This window comes from Calonectris borealis, chromosome 8 (genome assembly GCF_964195595.1).
Source record: "Calonectris borealis chromosome 8, bCalBor7.hap1.2, whole genome shotgun sequence".
Taxonomy (NCBI): Eukaryota; Metazoa; Chordata; class Aves; order Procellariiformes; family Procellariidae; genus Calonectris; species Calonectris borealis.
The window spans coordinates 18,862,581-18,883,339 of NC_134319.1; the positions used below are offsets into that span (position 1 = coordinate 18,862,581).

At 41.2% G+C, this 20,759-nt stretch overlaps 1 protein-coding gene across 3 annotated transcripts in view; it reads right to left on the reverse strand.

Moving 5' to 3' along the window:
• The window catches only part of ZNF644 (zinc finger protein 644), an 84,342-nt gene that overhangs the window by 55,116 nt on the left and 8,467 nt on the right, over positions 1 to 20,759 (reverse strand). For 2 of the 3 annotated variants that reach the window (XM_075156263.1, XM_075156257.1), the window contains exon 1: positions 49 to 4,932. The exons of the other annotated variant lie outside the window; for it this stretch is intronic. The gene's annotated coding sequence lies outside the window, so the exon portion shown is untranslated. Of the gene's footprint in view, positions 1 to 48; positions 4,933 to 20,759 lie in introns of those variants that run through there. 3 annotated transcript variants of the gene reach the window in all.

The window sequence follows — 20,759 nt, forward strand, 5'->3', positions numbered from 1 at the left end:
AAAAAAAAAAAAAAAAAAAAAAAAAAAAAAGCATAACGGGAAACTCACGGGCTCGCCGGGGTGTGCGTCACGCGAGGTTACGTCCTGCGCACGGCGTCATGACGTCATCGCGCAAGCTTCCCGACCCCCCGCCACTCCGCGCGCACACGCACACACATAGCCGCACGCGCACAGGCGTCCCGGGGCGGAGCGCGCATGCGTGCGGCCTTCCCGCGCCGGCGCTCCCCAGCCCCCTCCCGCAGCGAGCCGCTCGGCTGGAGGGGCGCGCGCCCCCCTTCCCGCCCGTGGCAGGTGTGCGACCGTTATCGCCGCGCGTGGCTGCCACAGGGCGGGCCGCAGCCCCGGCCCCGCAGGCCGGCCCGCAGCCGGTCGCGCCCGGCAGGGCTCTGCGGGCGAGAAGGAAATGCCTCCCGCAGGCAGGAGGACGGTTTCCTTAAAGACCTTTCTTCAGAAGGCAGGCTGCCAGCGCGGCTGCCGCCCGCCCGGCGCGGCCTCCCCTCACCTGCGCCAAGCCGCGCAGCGCGCTCGGGAGCGGGAAGTCGGAGCGTCAGTTGCTTGGCGGTGCCTTTCCCACAGAAAGTGGAAAAGTAGGTCAAGTGCTGCAGGAGCTGTACGGAGGCGCCCGCCGTGCCGGTGAGAGAGGCAGGCTCCTGCGACGAGCCGCGGCTGGCGAACGATGCGAGAGGGGAACAGGAAACCTGAGAGCAGAGAAGCGACGAGAGGAGAGCGGAGACGACCTGGGGATTGTCAGTCCATTGGCGGAGCGGGAAGCTATGAGGTGGCACCGAGAAAGTAGAAGCATTCGGTGCCATTTTTATTTCGGAGTAATGCTTCTGATGGCAAACCCCGATTCAAAAGGGCAGGGATTCGGGGGAGAATAGTAAATGCGTGAAGTAGAGACTGCTTTGATAAATTACATTTTTTTTCTTCAGATTTGCTAGGCCCGGAGGATTTCACACTAGAGTGAGAAGTTGATTAAGGCAACGTTAGAGGTGTGAGCAGTCATCACTGCGAGCTCACGAAGACAACTGAGACTTCAGGAGAGAGGAAAAGGAAAAACACAGCACATATAATTCAAACGGGGGAAATAGGTAGAACCAAGAACTGTCAATCATTCCAGCCTCTATTCCCAGAAAAGTATTGAAGCAAATAATCACATATCTTTAAGTACATGCTAGCTAATGAAGTGATAAGCTACAGCCAACATGCATTTGTCGAGAAAATCATATCAAGCCAAACTCATCCCATGCTGTGACAGTATAACGGGCCTTGGATGGGAGTAGTGATATATCTGTTATGGCTTGACGTAAGGAAGGTTTTTGACACCGTCTCAGAGAACTCTTAATTGAGCAAGAAAAGACATATCATAATGAAGTGATTCTGCAGTGGTGCAAAATTACATCAGCAATGCTTCATTGTGAAAAATAGCAGGATATAGCAAATATGGTTCCTTGGAGGTGGGTGTGTCCTGAGTTTGGTACCAAGTCTAATTATGTGAATGACAGAGTGCCGTTTACTTTGATTGGATTTGCCAACAATGCCAAACTGGCAGAGCTGGAAGCATGTTGCAGGACAAGAAAAGAATTCAAAATGTTCTTGACAAACTGGTTGCAGAAATAGGATGCAATTGAATAAATACAAGTGCCAACTTCAACATTTAAGTAGGAAAATAACAATTGCAGAATTACAAGACTGGGAACAGATGAATAAACATCAGGTCTTCAGAAAAGGGGCTGGCGATCAGAGTAGATCACAAACGGAACATGCGTCAACAATGTCACACCTTTGTGAAAAAAGCTGCAGTACAGAGAGATGTGTAAACAGAACTGTCACATCTAGGCCATACGAAGAAATTCTCATATTCAAGGAGTAAAGCCTCATATTCAATGAATAAAGCCTCAGCTGTAATACTGTGTTCAGATTTGGGCTCTGCATTTCAAGAAAAAAAATCTTTCAAACAAGTCCAATAGAAGGGAGTACAGGGAAGAGCAAAAAAACAAAAGTCAAAATTTTTAAAAGACGTGACCCTAATTGAAAATAGGATGCTTGAGATTATTTAGTCTAGAGAAGAAGAGGCTATGGGGAGAAAAATACATTGTTCACTAAATCCACTGCAGAGAGGGCAAAAATTAACAGTTTCAAACTGCATGAAAGAAATTTAGGTTAGACATTAGGAAAAGTTTTACTATGATATGGATAAATAAAACTGGCATATATTCTCTAGAGGGTTCTGGAAACTTCATTAATATTTTTTAAGACCAAGTTAAATATCCATAAGAAAAAATAAGAAGCATTTGACTCTGCTGTGAAGTAGCGGAGGCAGACTAGGCAATCATTGTTCTCAGCATCATTTTCTGTAAGTTGCTATCCAGATACCTGTTCTGATCCTATTTTTTTCTGATAGAAATGAATTCCAGAGACATTTAAGCATTTAATGTGTTGGTGTGATCTTATGCACAGGCGTAGATATCCCCTTTGGGAGTCTTTGTCATGTTACATTCTGTATAGCTGTGTGGCAACATATGTCACATGCTCAGCTAATTTACTAATTCATAAACTTCATATATCACTATAAATTCCACATTTAAAAATAATGTGTTTGTTAGTGCTCATGTAACTAGTGTGAATCAAGGCTTTTGCTTTTCTTTGTTTTTTTCATAGTACCAGAGATTAATTTTCCCCAGAATCCATTAAATTTTTGGGTTTCTCTGGAGCTTGCCAGTTAGGAGAAGGCAGTGTAAATGGTTTATGTTATGGGACTGAGACCCACCAAACTCGTCTCATTAGAGATGACTAAAAGGCCATTAAATAGGCCAATTTTTAATCTTCACTGAGTTAGACTGAATTCAAACTGATAGCCCACAGGCAAAAGGCTATGAATTTCATTAACAGTACCCTAAAGTACTCAGTCCCCTAATGAGTGCTAATGTTATTCTTCTGAGAATTAAGCTTGTTTTCTGAAAAGGTAGATTTATAAAATCAAGTTCTGATATTTTGGAGCACGTATGGACAGTTTTCCACTGCTCTTAAACACAACAAACATTATCATCTCAGGCAATCCAGAGATTTCTTCTAAGATTCTTCGTCATATGTGCTCCATGCTAACCAAAATACAAACAATAAAAACATGAAAAGCAAATACTAATAGTACCCCTATGCTTCTTGCTGAACATCATATATTTTATTATACCCAATTATTTTAAGGTCATCACACTTAAATTATTTTGTCCCCTAGCAGATAATTTTTAAGCAACAGCAATTCTTGCTTCCATTCTGCAATTAATAGTTGAAGGAAAAGACGAAATTTTATAAAAGCATTAACTTACAGAAGAAGATGCAGTGTTTTATTATATTTCACATCTATTTTTGAACAAGTAAAATGGTTAGCATAAGGAAATCTGAACTTTAGTTCTAACGTTGCCAAATCTCACAATCTTATTAAGAGTTTAAAGATATCTAGCACTTTGTTTAATGGCTCAACTTACTACTTGAGCTAAAAGGCCCAATTCCATAAGCAGTAGTGGACTCTCTAAAAAATGCTTATGATCCACACAATCTGTGGATTCAAAGAAAGATCCACGTTTGGCATGAATTCATGGAGCACATAACTGCAACATTTCATCAAAATGGCAGTGCAGTAAAAAGATTATGTCCACTTGTGTCAGAACTCTCATTTTGATTTCTAATTCCACCAGCTTTGCCACTTATACTTACAGTATGTGAAAAGTAGTGGACGATCTTAAAGGTTGCATGTTGAATTAAGACGACTTGAGAAATATACACAAAATGACACAAAATTGGGATTGCATGTGTGCATGAAATAGAAATTTTAGGACCAGCCACTAATGAGGTACTCTAAGATCAGTGAAAGAACGTGTGGCCAGTAATGATATGTGACCATATGATATGATTCTTGAAAATTAAGCCAGGTATTGCACAGCTGGCTTTTTGTTTCCAGGAATTCTGGCTGTGTCTTGTATTATTTCTCCACCAATTCAGACAAGGCCTAATAATGGTTAAAACAGCATTTGAAAACCTCTCGAGAGAAGGTTGCTACCTAGTTCCTCTTGGTCTTCAAAATGCTTATAAAAAGCTTAAACCAAGGCAGACTCTTTCATGTTAGCAGCAAAACAGATTAACTGAAACCAATTTAGAAACTGTTTCTTCATATAAACATTTTTGTAGCTGAAGCTGCAGAGGGAGAGTTGGAGAAGGTCTAAGCTGAAGCATTTTGAATGAAATAAGATTGCAAATGCCTGCTTGTAACACACAGCAAAATCCCAAATGCCTGGAGGGAAGAACTTTTTAATGATAATTTCTTACATTTATATAGCACCTTTTATTCCCTGGGACCCCAAGCACTTCATTAACTCTATGCAAAAAGCTTCACCATGGAAATACGGCCACTATATGCATTATTCTTTGAAAATTTCATTTCCAGTTGACACATTTCTTTCAATAACAAAATATTCTGCTTATCCTGTATATAGCAACCAAAACAACAACAGATAAAAGATTAAATTATATAGTTTTGAGTTGTAGAACAATTTAAGCCTGTATGATTTTCAAAATAGTAATGCACTCATAGTAATGGATACATTGCATTTATCCCATCCATTTCCCCTCCATTTACTACTTTGATCTCATCTTTATACAGTAGCCTTTGGTAGAAAATTGTGTCTTCCATAACATTTTCAAAATTTAAATGATTCTTGATGTCTGAATTGCAGACAAAAATGGGGTTTATACGGAAAAGTAGTGTCTTTTATTAAATCCACTACTATAAATTGAAAAAGTAGAGAAGTTTTTGAGTACCTAAGACATAGTGCTTTTTTTTTTTTAGCTAAGATGGTTGTTTTAATAAAATATCTTACCTTTACCTATAAAGTTTGTCTTGTCTTTGCTGTTAGACTCTCATAACTACAAAAGTAAGGCCCCAGAAACATGATATGAAGGATATCTCTGTGTTATTGCTCAACTTGCCACAGAGTTTTTCTCTTCATCCTACAGAGATATTTCCAGTTTCTTGGCCTTTGTTACAAAGGTATAGTATGCATTTCACCAATATCAACAAATTTAGGAACTCAATGTACTGGTTGTTTCAACAAACAGTAATTGACATTATTTCCATTGAAATTTTAGAAGAACTAATAACAGAATGAATTGGAGCAGTTTGATTTACTTCAACATTGTAAAAATTGAAAGAGGAAAAATTATTTTTCTTAACTTTTTTTTTGTTGTTTGAGCTGTTGATTCATGTTTTGTTGGCTTGCTTGTTTCACAGGCTCTTTTGAAATACAGTTGTCAACGTTAATTAAAAAGGATTGTCTAGTCTTGTCTATTTTTCAGACAGAACAAAAAATGTATTTTATTTATAATATAAATTTAGTCTCTGCTATAAATCAAGATATTCTAGTCATCTTTGGCAGTATCAATTAAACTTTTAGAATCACCAGTAAAACAATAAGACGGCAGTAAGAATGTACAGGTAAAATTATACACCATTAAAACCTATGGTTCTCTTAACAGTAATCCCAAGGTAAAGTTAGTCCTGAAATAAAATATTTTGCAAAGAAGGATATTTAGAAACTCTACCTAGGGAAATATTACCGCTTGCCACTGTTCATTGCCTTTAGAACTGTCGTGCTCTTACAAGTGTTTTAAATCTCCCAGCTAGGAAAAGATTTCCCACACTACATAATAAAGACAACTGGCACTCTCTTTTCCCATTGCGAAGCTTCTGTCCGTAGGCACCCTGTCTGTTGCTCAGACCTGCTGCCCTTGGCTGGGCCTGCACTAGCAATTACAAAACATCTTTTGTCAGGAGGGCAGCAGCTCCGTACCCAGCCTCCCACAGCTGTCTCCTGTTTTCGGCCTCACCACTACGGAGTGTTATTGTCATCTGCCACTGCTCAGAGAGGAGCAGCTGCTGGGGCAGCACTGTCTGCCTGGCACATGAGGCTCCATTCTTCGCCGCTCCTCAGGTACCACCATAATAAACGTTTTCACTTAACAAATCCTGGATTAATTATCAGTAGTAATTAATTAACCTTGGTCTTTACGCTTATATTCTTTTATCTTGTATTATTCTAATTCATCCCACATTAAAAAGATCATAGTTAAGCCTACATCTTTGTTGCTTTCAGGAGAATCTGACATCTCTCTTCTCATGTCTGAGTTACTGAGCTCAAGTCTCGCAGAATTCAAAGATCCCAAGAAAACAGATTAGTGTAGGAAAATACCACCGTATATTATAGCACTGACCTTCTTAAAAAGAACAATGTATTGCCTTGGAGGGCTGCCATTTGCATCACACACAGGAAGTATTAATATATGAAAATATGCTATGAGCAACAAAACTACAACAAATTTCTTCCTGAGTCTGTTGATGAATTATAATTTAGTGGGAGAGGAAGAAAGCTGTGGCAATAAACTGGCCTTCAATAGATGATGGAAAGGACCTAGATATAATAGGTATAAATTATCATCTGCTTAAGCTCTGCTTAACCCAGTCTGATGATTCAGATCACATTATAGTGCCAAAATGACACACTGACAGAAGACAGAGATAGTATTTCAAGTTCTCTGTTTCAGGTGTCACACTGGTAACCTTAACGTATCCCTGTAGAGGATAGGGCATAAAAGAGTCCAGCTCCCACCACTATCAACCACATGCCTGACCTTTGCCATGACTGTCCTATGCTGGCAAAGTGTTACTGATGAGAAGGAAATTGCACTAGCCTTGTGGAGTGCCATGTTCTGGTGTCCTTCTAGTTGTGTCACACCCCGCTTCTCCCTACACCCACCTCTGTGACTAGCATTAGAGTCACACCCACATGTACAGCATATATTAGAGACCTGAGCAGTGTTAATGTGAGGAATTAGTGACAATAATAATTTCGGGCACACTCCATCTCCCCAGCGAGGGACACAGGTAGCACAATATGGGGAAAGTCACCTCCCTCAACCTAACGCTATTTCAACACCCTCACAAAAAGGAAAAGGTTTTGGCAGCCAACCCCCACCATTTCTGTACTTCAAAGTCATCTGGCCAGATGGAATTCAGGACAAAGGTCCAAGTGACAACATCTTCACCAAAAACCTTTGCCTTTAGAAACAGGTGCCATATATTTTAGCAGCACTTGAAAAATGAACAGCATCACTCAGTTGTCAACGTCATTGCCGGTGTATTAGTATAACAACATACCAGGCAGGATTTCAAACCACCTTCTTTACCCCACAACTTCCTACTGTTCTGCCTGGTAGGCAATTGCTACGTCAGCAATTGTGATTTCTTTTATTAAGTCGGATGAACATACACCCTCTTGTCCTTATGTTTGACACAAACAACTACATAAATCTTTATTACTGTTTGTTTGTAAAGCACCAGAGGTTTGTGTATGGGAAGACATAATAATCATATTTAAAGAAGAAGTAAAGAAAGCAAAAAAGCACTTTATTACTATTAATGTGGAAGTACTGAGGAGCTTATTTTGTGTTTAGGTAAGATCACAGCAGCAGGAAGTCTGTTTGATATGCCATACCTTCTGTTTGTTTCTTAATTGTAAGGAGTTTGGTTTTGATCAAGACAATTAATTATGAATATAGTGGAGTTTTCTAACATCAGAGATAAAGCTTTAAAAAACTACAAAAGATTTTTTAGAGTATATTGTACTGTATAGATAAGTATATACCTTCAGGGCATGAAAACAGACATCTTTGAATCCTGAAAAGGAGAGGAAAAAAACCTATATAAAACTGTGGTAGTTTTACACAGTCTTAGAGGTAATAAGCAACTTTGTGGTTGTACAGAATCAGTATATGGCATGGTAGGTTGACAAAAATGAAAAGAGCAAGTTACAACCTAGGGTTATTACAGTGCAAGTTTTCTTACCCAATAACTTTTTTCTTTCCAACCTCCCTGCCGGTCCCTCTCTACGCGAACTGAGGAGAAGCATCGCCTAGCTCCTCAGCTTGGCCACATCCATTACCACTCATCTGCCAAAAAGTATCTTCAGTGCAATGATCAAAGCCATATTAAAATTCTTGCTTCTCTCTTGTTCATCCAGTATTTCCAGATCACATCCCGCCTAAACTCAGATGAATTATTTTGAACAGCAGTTCATTTGCCATTATCCCATTCAGGAAATACTCTCTTAGGTTTGGGATTTGCAGGCAGATCTTGTATTATAATACTACTGGTTTTAGTGTGAAGCTCATAGGGACATAAAATGTCTCATTATAAGTTCAGTGAAATAGCTGCAAAGACTTTAATGAGCTTTCAACCAGGCTCAAAGAAAGAAAATTCTAGCACTAATTTTCCTAGTCATAGAAATCTACATATTTTAAATAACTGTGAAATAGTTATTTCAGTATCCTGGAATGCGTGCTGAGTAGAGGTTTCTCAGACAAAAGAAAGAATAAAGAAAAGTAGAAGAGCAATGATGTTCACTTTTAAAATTTGTCCCAGTTTCACAGCCCTTGGCTCTGGTTTCCAACAATGTGTTCATGGGTCAGTGTGTGGAAATGGACTCAGGTAAGGCTTAGGAAGTGTATTTTTAGTTAGACCATGCAGATAGTTCATAGAGTAAAAATGGGGTATCTGTAAAAGCAGAAATAGTCACAGAGTAGTTTTATTTTGGGAATTTCAGTAAAGAAGCTATGTCTGAACACTCCCAGGAAGCACTCAAATCTATCTACTAGTATATCAGATGTGTCTCTCTAATTCCATCTCACACATATTAAAATTCCTTTTTAAGAAGTTATGTGTGAATTGTCATTCAAATACACATCTCGCTTTGAGTTACAATGTTTATATTCTGCTTTGAAACAGTAGAACAGTTTTTACTTACTCTGCGCAAAAGAGAATCCTGATTTTGAATCTTAACAGGAGCCAGATAATGGTGGTTTAATATGTGTTAATCAGCAAGTCATTTAACCCAATCAATCTAAGACTGAGAATACTTTTAAAAGTATCCCATTTACGAATAAGCAATAACCATGTCTTTGTCACATTTTATCAATTATGCTTTCTAAAAGAGGAGGGTGTCATCACATTTATGATAGTACATTAGGAAGCACAGCTTTTCACAATGACTGTTAAAACAGCACATGCTGGGGAAAACAGTGCTTATTAGGATTAATTTAAGAAAATGGGTACTCACTAGGCATGAATTGCATATGATCACTTCCATCATTAATGCGTTATAGTTTATCTCACCCTTTAAAAAGAAATAATTATATATTGAGAGTTCTTTTTTTTCCTGACAGAGCTGATAGAATTTAAATCCCAGGCCCAAGGAAGGAGAGCAGTGGCTCGAGGCATGCAGCACTCCTGTGCCGCAGCAGGACAGCGCAGCAGGCAGTTCAGGCCAGCAAAGGCTATGAGGAACAGTGACAGCCCGTCCTTTCAGGAGTTTCAAGTAGTAGGCTGTAGAAAATTAATGATGCCCAACTGTCAAAGCTTGTGTTGATCAAACAGCTCTCCAGCATGCTGAGAGCAGAGAGGCTGAAAACGCCATCTGAGAGGACATACTGCTTTTGCTGCATAGGACCCACCAACAGGAGATCATAGTGCTTCATAGTAGTTCAGGGGGCTGATGTTAGCAAGAGGGCAGGGCGAAATGATAATGAACCTTCAGGACACGGAGCCACCATTTCTAACCCCAGGCATATGTTAGCCTTGGCCCTTTTATATTCCTGCTGAAAAGGGTCACTGTAAAGTACAGCTTGGGGGGAACAGCTAGTGGAAGAACCCTTGAATGCAGAGATGCTGAGAATCAAGGTACCCGCACAGGGACTGCCCTTACATGCTGTGTTAGGTCTCCAGGTCTCTTAGGCACATCTGCATGGCACAGCAAATGAGGCACATCTATCCCACAACATCAGCAGAACAGCATGTGAGGCCTTTCTAGTACTCATGTGGCATCAGCACATTTGTACCACATACAACCTGCAACCTACACACCCCTACCTTTATGTAAAAAGCCTCACCGATGACCACCCTCCTGATATTGCTGCAGCAGCCTGTTGATCCCTTCCCTGGCATAGCCAGCACCTTTCTCGTCTCTCAGTCCATTCTGGGATGACCCACTCAGGCCTTCATTTCAGAAACAGACTCTGTAGTGCTCTCCTTTTGCTTTGCAGACAATATGGAGAAGGGTGTCACTCTTCCTTCTGGGAAGGAAGGTGGCTGCTCCTCCTCTGGGTTAACAGAAGCAAGAAACGCGTGGCTTGTAGCTGTGGCCTCCCAAGTGTGAAGGAAGACTGGCTGTGAGAAGGCCAAAGTGTTTGCAGATGGCAGCCCAGGACCAGGTGGCGGGGGGTGGGCTGGGGAGATGTTGAGGGCACGTCACTGTAAACCAGAGGGCTGCATGGCCAACGATGGTGCTGAACAGGTCTGGGCAGGTATAGCGCGCATACAGGTGCAGAGCTGTAATGTAAGGGCCAAGCCATATGGGTCTGTTTGACAGGTATGGGGGTGCTCCAGGGAAAGGCACTGAGGAGTGGAGATGGTCCAGACTATATGTGTGTGCGAGGGGAAACAGAGAAGGTTTCTGAGGAATTTCCCCCCAGCATCCTAGCTGGAGCACTCCCAGGGAGCCCCAGAAGGCACACGATGTTCCTAAAAGGAGCACTGTGCACCTAAAAGGAAAAATAACCTAACATAAAACGTAGTATGTATCAATGTCAACTGCAATGCATCCTAACCATGGGATCCTTTCTTCCAAAGATTATATGGTTTTCAAAAACACGCCTTTGAGACAGTGAATGAAAAAATCTCAAGCCCTGTATTTAATTTAATTTAGAAATTACAATTTTCTTTTTTCTTTTTTCTTTTTTTTTTTTTTTAACACTGGGCTGGGTTTGAAAAAAGACTATGGAAATAGGAAATATCATGAAAGAGCTTGTAGAAGAATCCAAGATTTCTCCTTATTTTGTATTTTACTTCAATGGAACTATAAGTGTAAGAGGGCTGGCTTGGTTCAGATTTGATCATTCTTTTCTAGAGCCTGGGAGACTTGCAGAAGGAGAGCCTGTGCTTTACATTCTACTTACTCCCATTCTTAAGGGAGTATTATTTCAATTTTCATTTTACTACTATTTAAAAGCACTAAAAGTTCCTGCAGCTGTTTTGTCACATAATAACAGACAGACTCTAATTTCTCATGCATGGCACCCAGCATGGTATATCAGAAAAAAGGCCCCAAACCTGCTCCTGCATTCTAATAAGTGTGTGTGTCACTTTGTAGATCAGAATCCTGTCCAAATTCTGCAAAGTCTAATAGAACAACAGTTGCCAAATGACAAAACCTATCAGAAGAAACAGAGTAAAAAGTCACATCTTTGTTTCTGATCCTCACAGACTCAGTACTGGCAAGAGAAATGTCAAGGTTTCCAAAATAAAGCCAGTTAACCACTGTAACTGCTATTAAATATAAACAAGGACATAAAAATAGAGACAATGGATGCCAGGATATGAACGTTTGAAACAGTAGCTATGTATACAATTACAGTTTTGTTAACATTGTCTGCTCCCGGGGCTGTGCAGCTCCACTGGCTGCAGCTGTGCTGGGAACAGAGGCATAGACCTCTGGGGTCTATAGCATCTAACCAGCAATGGGGAATCCCAAAAGGAAAATGGTTGTGCAGTGATGCTGCGGTGTGGTGGGAGGAGAAAAGGGACTGCAGAGAGGTGCAGCTTCTTCTCCTTTAGTGTCATGCAGGATACACATTACACAAGGAAGCAGCAAGAATACTTTCACGTCCTTCTCCCCAATAACTCTCCTCATCTTAATAAAGGCAAGCAATCTAAATTCATGATAACAGCTAGTTATTTTAAAAGCTCATAGCCAGAAAAGAATGGATCGGATCTATTCTGCCACTGTGGCAATACGACAACATGCACTGGCATCCTAAACCAGGTAAAATCACTTGGAAGATAATATAAAAGTAAGAACTTAATGGGCATTAGTTAGTGTGTTAAAAATATCACTATTTTTCTTGCATAGACACAGCTGTTGAATAAATGCACTGCTCAGCATTGATCATCCATATGACACGGTAAATGAAGATGGCATATTCCCAAGTAAGAGGTCTTGTCTGTACACAAAAACTGCATCCATTTAATTTAATCAGGAAAGAAATGGATGCAGCACAGCCAACATGTAGACAAAATGCAGGGGGTAAAATGACATTGTATGCATCTATTCAAGACTTACAATTTTAGCAGCCTTGTTTTCTGCAGGTACAATGCTGGCATTTTTTGTCTGAGCACAACATATAATGATGAAGATTCTGGATGTGAGGAAGAAGAGGAACAAGACTGTGATCCACGACCCGCTGGAGTCCATGCTGGTCTTTCAGGGAGCTGCTAAAAGAAGCCAAACAGGATTGTTCATCTGCAGAATTGCACTGAACTGCTATCTGAGATGTGATCACTATTGGACTATTCCTGGTGCTTCAGTTATACAAAAGAAATATACTAAAATAATTAATTGATGTTATTAAATTACTGTGGTGTTGAACATATATTGCACTTGAACATAATGAATGTTGACAATTCATTATTTCAGATTTTATGACAATACCTCTGTGATAAATATTTCTACAAATTCTAAAAGTCAGATGTAAGAAGGAGAAGTCTGCACACTATAAACTGCCACAAAACTGAAGACTTGTCAAAACAAAATGAGCTATAAAAACAGTAATATTCAGGTAACGTCACTCTCATTAAACACCTAATGATGCCACAGCCATATTAGTGGGGAAATGCTCATGAGGATCATGAGGAATTAGGAGGAAAAAAAATAAATAAAAACCCTGCCCCTAAAACTGCTTGCCAAGCTGTTTGTACATTCTGCCGTAGGCAGTTTCTTGAAAAAGATGGAGATATGAATGGAGACAGTCAGTGACTATTAGATGCTGATGATGGTGAGGGCAAGCAGAAGAACTGATGCTAGAGATTAAGGGTTTCATTTTGCTTTCAGTTATGTCTCGCATGTCTCAACATTTCATAGTATTTAAATGAATCTGTTACATAAGGCATTTCTCCTGTCTATGCTGCTTAGCAGCCATATTCTCCTTTCTGGTATGGATTGTCTTGGGAAACTTGCCAAGCTGTGACAGAGCAGTGCATAAAAGGAAATCATGCTCATAAGCTGGGGGTTGGGAGAGCTGCAGGTGAACAGATTCAGTGCAGCAACATAAATAGAGTCTCCTGTCTCAAAAACTCAGGGTTTAAATGAAATGGGAGTCAGAATACTTCTTTAAAAAAGCGCATAGGGCTGCTAGAGACCCCAAACCAAACCATTCATTTGCTCCAGGGAGGGTGTGAGCACAGTGCGGTAGAATTGCTCAATACTGCACTGGCTGCAGCTTTAGCAGGTTGAGGAACAAACAAGTATTTCCTCTTAAAATGCTAGAAAAGCCCCATCCAGTTTTGGAGCCCATTCCTGCCAGATGCTGGACACCTCCTTCACACTTAGGAAGGATCTGGACCTTTTAATTAAAGACAGAGGGGAACGAGGGTGGACCCAGCCTCTTGTAGGAGTAAGCTATTATCTGCCTGCCAGGACCTGCCTGAAAGGTCTGGCATTTCCTATAGAATTCAGTGAATGCACTCGTTGTTAATATTCATTATTTTATTTATTAATAGCCAAGCTCTCAGGTAGTTGTTGGCTTTTCATCTCTAGACCTCAAAGTGCTTTACAAAGGAGATCATTATCAACAAAGGAACAGAGACATCCACATTTGGGCTTTGGCACATAAAGAGCATCTCAGTTCACCTGTAAAGTAGATTTGCCGGTTGAGCTTTACTCTGGCCACCTGCCCTGGAAACAATCTCCAAATCTTAAATGACTGGGGACAGGGGGAGGGATTTTAGGCTGAAGTTCAGTAACACAAACATCTACAGGGGATTAGGCAATCCTGCACAATGCTGCACCTCACTGGAAGATGTGCAGGTCAAGCAGACTCTCTGCTTGAAGTCTACGACACTGGAGCAACCTTCAGGCATCTCCAGATCAGACCAGGATTCATTACTACAAGGTACTGCTGTAGATTACAATACTGAGCACTTTTAATTGCTCCATCCCTAAAGACAAGATTTACTGTCCTTTCACCATCTTCAGTTGTTATAGTAAAAGACAGGTGAAGAAATGTGCTCGGGCTGATACATTTTTTGGCAGTTTTGCACTGCACACAGACTAGGATTTTTCATCTTAATGACCTGCAGCTGAAACAGATGTTTTGCTTTAGTGTTTTAAAGCACTTCACAAAACTTAACACTAATTTATTCTTTCACAGTGCAGGAAAAAAAAGATGTTTGATATCGTTACTCACATAACAGAACAATGTGAAAAATGGAAACAGATGTTTCTCATTTAAGCATGAATAAGACGGAAGTGAAAGAAAAAAGACGATGTAGTAGTAGTGATTAAGAGAAATATGATGGCTTGGTTAAGTCAAGACAATTTCTTACAGATCTCCAGTCAGTCCTGAAAGATCTTTCTAACAACTTGATCCCTGATTCAGCAAGCACGTGGAAGTGCTTAACTCCAGCTGTGGAGGTCGTCTCACATGCTTCATTTATAATATTTTTAAAAGCTGTATAGCCAAATGAATGCTTTACCGTTAGGAGCTGAGGGATCACCAGCATTGTTCCTGTAGACAGTAAAGCACTGACTGTTTTCACAAACTACAGACGTCTAAATTTGAATATCAGAATAGAAATAAAGTCAAACTGAGAATATATTGTTTCCTGAAACACGAAGAACTGCTTTGATTTTACTACAGCACAGACAGAGCATTGTGAGACCCAGAAGCAGCAACCAGGGACCCATTACGTGCTCCCCACTGAGAGCCCCAGCTTCCCCCCAGAGGTGCGGCACCTGGCAGGAGGGACCTGCTCCGCTTTGGCAACCGCCTCTCACCTCTCCCTGTCCCGGCAGAAGGAAAAGTCTGACTTCAGCTGCAGGGCCTTTCCCAGTAAAAGTCTTTTAGAAACCTCCAGTGACGCAGGTTTCACTGAGGGAAACTCAACCCTTTATCAATCCACCACCGAGAACAAAATGACCTGCTAGGGAGTCACCTGAACCTGGGGAAGGGGTGTATGTAATGTGCCCAGTATTTCTGTGTCTGGCAGGATTTAGGTGCAGACCAAAGAACCCATCTTTCATTGTTGGTACTACTTTTTGTCTTAAGCCTGCCTTGGAAGGTGAAGGATCCAAGCAGGCCGGTGCAGACCATCGGGCTTAGACAAGGTTGTTCCCCTTCTTCCTTCCCTCCCTCCCTCCCTGCCTCCTTCCCTCCCTCCCTCCAAAGTAAAGCCTAGGCCAGGAGACGTGTCCCTGCCCAGAGGCACCCTCCCCAGCTTCCACAGGCCTCCAAGGTGCCCTAGGGCTCGCCTCTGTGGAAGGCAGGACAGCCCTACCCTGCCAAGGCTTGCAGCCAGGAGAGAGGTGCAGAGATTTTCCCCACCACAGGAGAATCCTCCTGGCCATTCCATCTCACCAAGCGCCTGCTCTGACAGTTTTCACTCTTTATTATCCCTGAGAAAATGATGCTTTCTCCAGCCTCACTGAATTATTTTTGGTCCATCTGCACTAGCACGTTCTGCCCTTTCCAGGGCAACCTAGCCCCAACTGGCAGAAGTGTAGCTACTCCTGATGTTCTCAACAAAGAGGAAAGGCAAAAGAAATGTTCAGATTCCCCAGGGATTACAGCACTGTTAAAAAAAAAAAAATCCCTTTGTTTCCAGACTGTACTAATTTATTAGGAACCATTGGGCAGAAATATAGAGCAGTATAAAATTCCTTTTACAGAGGAATTCTTAGAAGGAAAAAGTGAAAACTAAGCTTCAAATCCTCTTGTTTGAGTTTTAAGGACAATACTTCAGTTCTAGGAAACTGTCACTTTCCACTCAGCATTTTTAATATGAAAATAATATTTCTGAAATTGTCACTGATTTCAGCATAGTTGCTGAGAGAGATTTGGCCCTGTATGCAGTCCACAGACTGTGCATGCAGAATTAATAATCTCGTTAGCATTACTATATGCAAATGCTCCCAGGATGCAAAGAGAGATTTGTATTTCAGATTAATATTTTATGGGAATTTTGTGTATACACGATAAATGAATAAATGGAGGGACACAAGGGGACATGCAGAACATGTGCATCATGTGTGAGAACTGCATTAATTCTTAAATGTTTGCAATGGCCACAAGATGGTTAAGGAACAAAAAGATATATTATTGAAATTACAAAGGAGGAGAGAATAAGAGAAGAAAAATGAGAGTTCAAGGGAGCTGTTTCATGTTACAGTTTCTCCAGCTGCAGAGCTGGCTTGAGAGGTTCTCTGAACCTCCTGCCTCCATCCTTTCCACCATATGTGCCTTCCCCTGGCTGCAGATTACCATCCCTTTAATTCTGCCAATTCAACCATTTACATGTTCAAGCTTTAAACCAGCTCTTAATTACAACATGGAATCACACCCTTAGTCTATTTGATCTCTCATCCATTTTCAGCTGCTATATAACGAGGGGCAATACCATATAAAATCTCAGCACTAATACAGTGCTGTGGATATGAAAAAAGAGGCACACCAGGGAGACTGAGAACAGGTCTCAGAATTTCAGGGTTATAAAGGAGAGTTATTTGGAGAGAACCGTCACTGGTTCCCCACTGTTTCAGCTTCTGGGTCACCCCCTTCCCCACCTCTCCAGTTGTCCTTATTCCATTGAAGTTTTATTGCTACTCTGGAATGACATGAACCTCTCTCATGCTTTAACTGTAAGAAATGTAATATTGTATTTGTCCAAAAACCTCCACGAGTAAAAGAAGATCCCTGAGGGGATATTATTAACTGCCTGCTACTTATCATTGATGGTTATTCTCTGAGACAACTCTCCTGTTTAATCTTTATGCTCTCAACAATAACCCTTCTCTCTTTTTGATCAAGTGTTTAATTTTCTTGAAAGATTTTCTCCGACTTTAGTTATTATTGAAGGGGATTTTAATTTTACCCCAACTCTTTAATGGCTAAATCTTACACATCCAGTATTTCAAATAGGGGTATTTCAGTTACTCTAAGTAAATAGTTCAAGGATTTGGTCTTGATAGGTAGCTGGAAAATTTCAAATCAAAACAAAATTGGAATTGCATTTTCTTTTCCACTTCAGAATAGAGTTCTTAGTCTCCCTGAGTGACCTGTCAGTGTATTGGAATAAGAAATGGATACTGCTAGACTGCTACAGAGCATACTCCCATGTCAGCAGAGTTTCATCAGCATGAGTGGCAGTCCTGTATGTGAAATCAGTTAACTGGTTATTTCATCTGCAGCTGATCAAAGATAAACAAGATAAAAAAGACAAACAAAGGGAAGTGGTGATGTAGAACGTATTCTTACTTTCCTAGTCTCCACAGGCAATATTATTGCTAAATTTCCTCTAATTGTTTATAGTAGAATTTTAAAGCATAACAGGAGAGGAAAAATAAAGAAAAAAACAGCAGAGGTTCAGCAGAGAGCAAAGCCCAGAAACCCCTGAAACCTGCTTGCTTCCCCTTCTCACAAACATCTTCAGTCCTTCCCCATTGTCACTGTATCTCCATAGCCCAGTGGAAGTCCAGATCATGGGTAAATATCTAATAATATAATAGTTACATTTAGAGCAGCCCATAGAGCAGGGGAAGATTGCACCATAGAACTGAGAGGTCTTTCTGGGAGGCTTGTTTTGTTTTGGCACACTGGGCACTCCTGTTTCCAATGACCTTGTTGTCCATGATAATTACAACAGTTTACAACAGTCTCCTGTTCCTGGAGCCAATAAATTAGGCTGGGCCCATGATTTTGCAACTCTAGTCTGTATTCCCAATATTGTCTTATTTTCTTTGCTTGTCTGATCTGAACGTCTGCGAGTGGAAGCACAGAGCCTCAGTCTGCTCCCTCCCATGCAGCTGCTCTCCTTTCCTGGTTCCCAGGTTCCAAATGGGAGCTCGGCACATCTTTCTTACAGCGCGAAGCAAGACAGTCGTTCACTCATCTTCCTCGCCCCTTTCCCACAATAACCCATCCTCATGGCTACCCCCCCTCCCACCATGGACTTGCTCGCAGGATGCAATCAGAGAGGCGCCAGGAGCTGTGTGGGACACAGCTGCTCCATGACCAGGAATTCAGGTGAGGAAAAGGCTTGAGTGAAAGTGAGCAGGGCCAAATGCCTAGTTAGCAGACACTAGAATATGCAGATCTAAATCTATATATTTAAGCCTTAAGTTCCCCATCTGCAAAAACAACATTGAAATACTTCTCTATTTCTCAAGAAAATTACTAGGGTTAATAAATTAATTAATGCTTACATAACACCATAATGTCAGAAAAATCTTTTCCCTAAATCAACATGTTTTCAAATATTTCAGTTGATGACAGAAATTAATTTTACAAACAGGTATAACACAGACTGTAAATGGTAGCTAATAACCTCAAGATGATCCCCTTAAGATTAATCTAATATTGCAAAATCTTTCAGAGTGAGTATTTATTTCCCCTGTTGCATTTCTGTTGAGGCAGTTGGACTCAGCAGCCCCATTTGCTTTCTCAGCATCTGATGCCAGAGTACACAAGCAGTACAAGTGGAAAGAACGCAGCAAGAGAGAGATGTAATCACCAAAGAAATGGAGCAACAGACTTAAAAAGAGCATGATTCTCACAGCAGGTCAGCTAAAATGGCAGCTGTGCATTTCTGGGCTAGTACCAAGTGCCCACTACCACCTTACAAGAGCCTTGTGGCTTTAGATTTTATCCCCGTTGACCGAAATACATAAATATTTTCTAACAGTACCATTGATTTTCAGAAAGTACTGGTTCAGCCCCAGCATAGGACAAACTTTCTCCAATACTTCATTTTTCTAATCTCCAAGGCTCAAACAAGAGATGTGTGGAGAATCTTTGTGTGTTGCCCTTCACACTTGCATTCAAATCTTCCCTGCTTAATGAACCATGGGCTGTTGCTCTGAAACAGAGGACATTAACAGTTCAGAAAAAATAAACCCCTGCAGATTAATCACCTGGCTTCTTCGTGGACCCAATTCCAATCAGCAGACAGTGTGAAAGCAGAATATCTCCATATACACTGCCTGACTGATAAGCATATTAGCTGATCGCTACGCTTGGCTTTGACAAGCATATAGCATATGGGTCTTATTTCATTGTTTATTTCAAATGAATACCAGAGGTCTCCAAATGCCACTATATTCACAGAAACTAACAACTGTGCAGGCATTACATGATTCTCTTAGCATTCCCCTCTTCTCTGTGTCAGTGAAATAATATCTATTTCATGCTTCTTGATTTTTAAAGTGAATATTTTATTGCTTTCTGAAGAGCACTTAACTGCTAGGTATCACTTCTGAGTCCACCATGCAAAGACAAGGATCTCAATTCATCTGGAGAACTACACTTTGCTAGAAACTGCCCACTGACTAATGGTATTCCTGCTCCTCGGTAAACTGCTAATAGCTTTATTGTTACTTAGCCTGACTGCTCCATTTTAGTACAGGAGGGATAGTATGAAACGGAAACAGGATTAAGTGTTGGTCAAAAGGATGGCAAACCCATCAAAAGCTCTTTGCCAAAACTTGAACATAGCATAGGCAGAACAGTGTGTTTAATTTTCTGGAAATACAGAGAAAGGAAACAGCCAAACAACCAGTTGTGCTGTCAGCACAATTTCCCCCATCCCACAGCAAAGTAAGCTCAGAAAAGACAAATGGAATACAGCATTAAACAGTTAAACAGACCTGAACTGCTCCAATTTATGTAATGACAATACCCTCCCATTACCATAACCCACCTCTTCACCCCTGCCCGCCCCAGCTCTCCATGGTTCGGGAGACTTTTTGAACAGAGTGATTCTAGCATAACATGAAGGAAATACCAGCTCTACCTTTTGATCATTTCTTATTCATCTCCTTTCTCTTGTTGGGTCAAATCTCAGTCCCACTGAACTCCTGATTTAGCCCATTAGCGGGGAATGGTGAACCGCCATCTCATTTCTTTCCTTCACGTATCTACTAGCTTGTTTCCCATGTTTCCATTTTTATAGCCCTTAGAGGCTACAGGAGTGTGCTGCTTTGATTGCCTTTGCCTTACCCTTCCTATAGCTCATACAGGTCAGTGGCATACCTGGAATAAACTGGGACTGTTATTTCAACCATCAGTCACGCTTCAGCTGGAAGGCAGAGTCCCGTTAGCAGGGAGATTGAAGCACTGCAGAGCAAAGCAGAGGACAGTAGTGTCTTTGACGGTGACTGTGTGCTTCAGCTCCCGCCTGTTAACAGGTATCCATGGGCACCGCTGTTCCCCTGGCTCTGTTTCCCTTTGATCACGTTGTGTTGCTATTGGAGCACTTCAGTAAACAGGGCCCAGAGCAGGGTGTATGTGCCCCTGTGACCACGCACCACAGGCTAGATCCTCCACAGATTAAAAGTCAAAAAAAGTTGTGGTGTTTTCCTGAGCTGAGGATTTGGCCCTATATCCTTAATGTTCTTCTGCCACCAAGTAAGGCCTCATCAGGCAAGGTGCTGAGCAGCATTTGATTAAGACCAGTGTGAATGGAGTACACACAGCACCACAGATTCCCCAGAAATGGTCCTTTACAAAGAACCACCTGTATGTTATAAAATGAGCCACGTGCGGAGACCCCATAAATACAATGGCGCTTCAAACTGGATGTCTTTGTAGACCTTCAGCCAGTGCTGGAG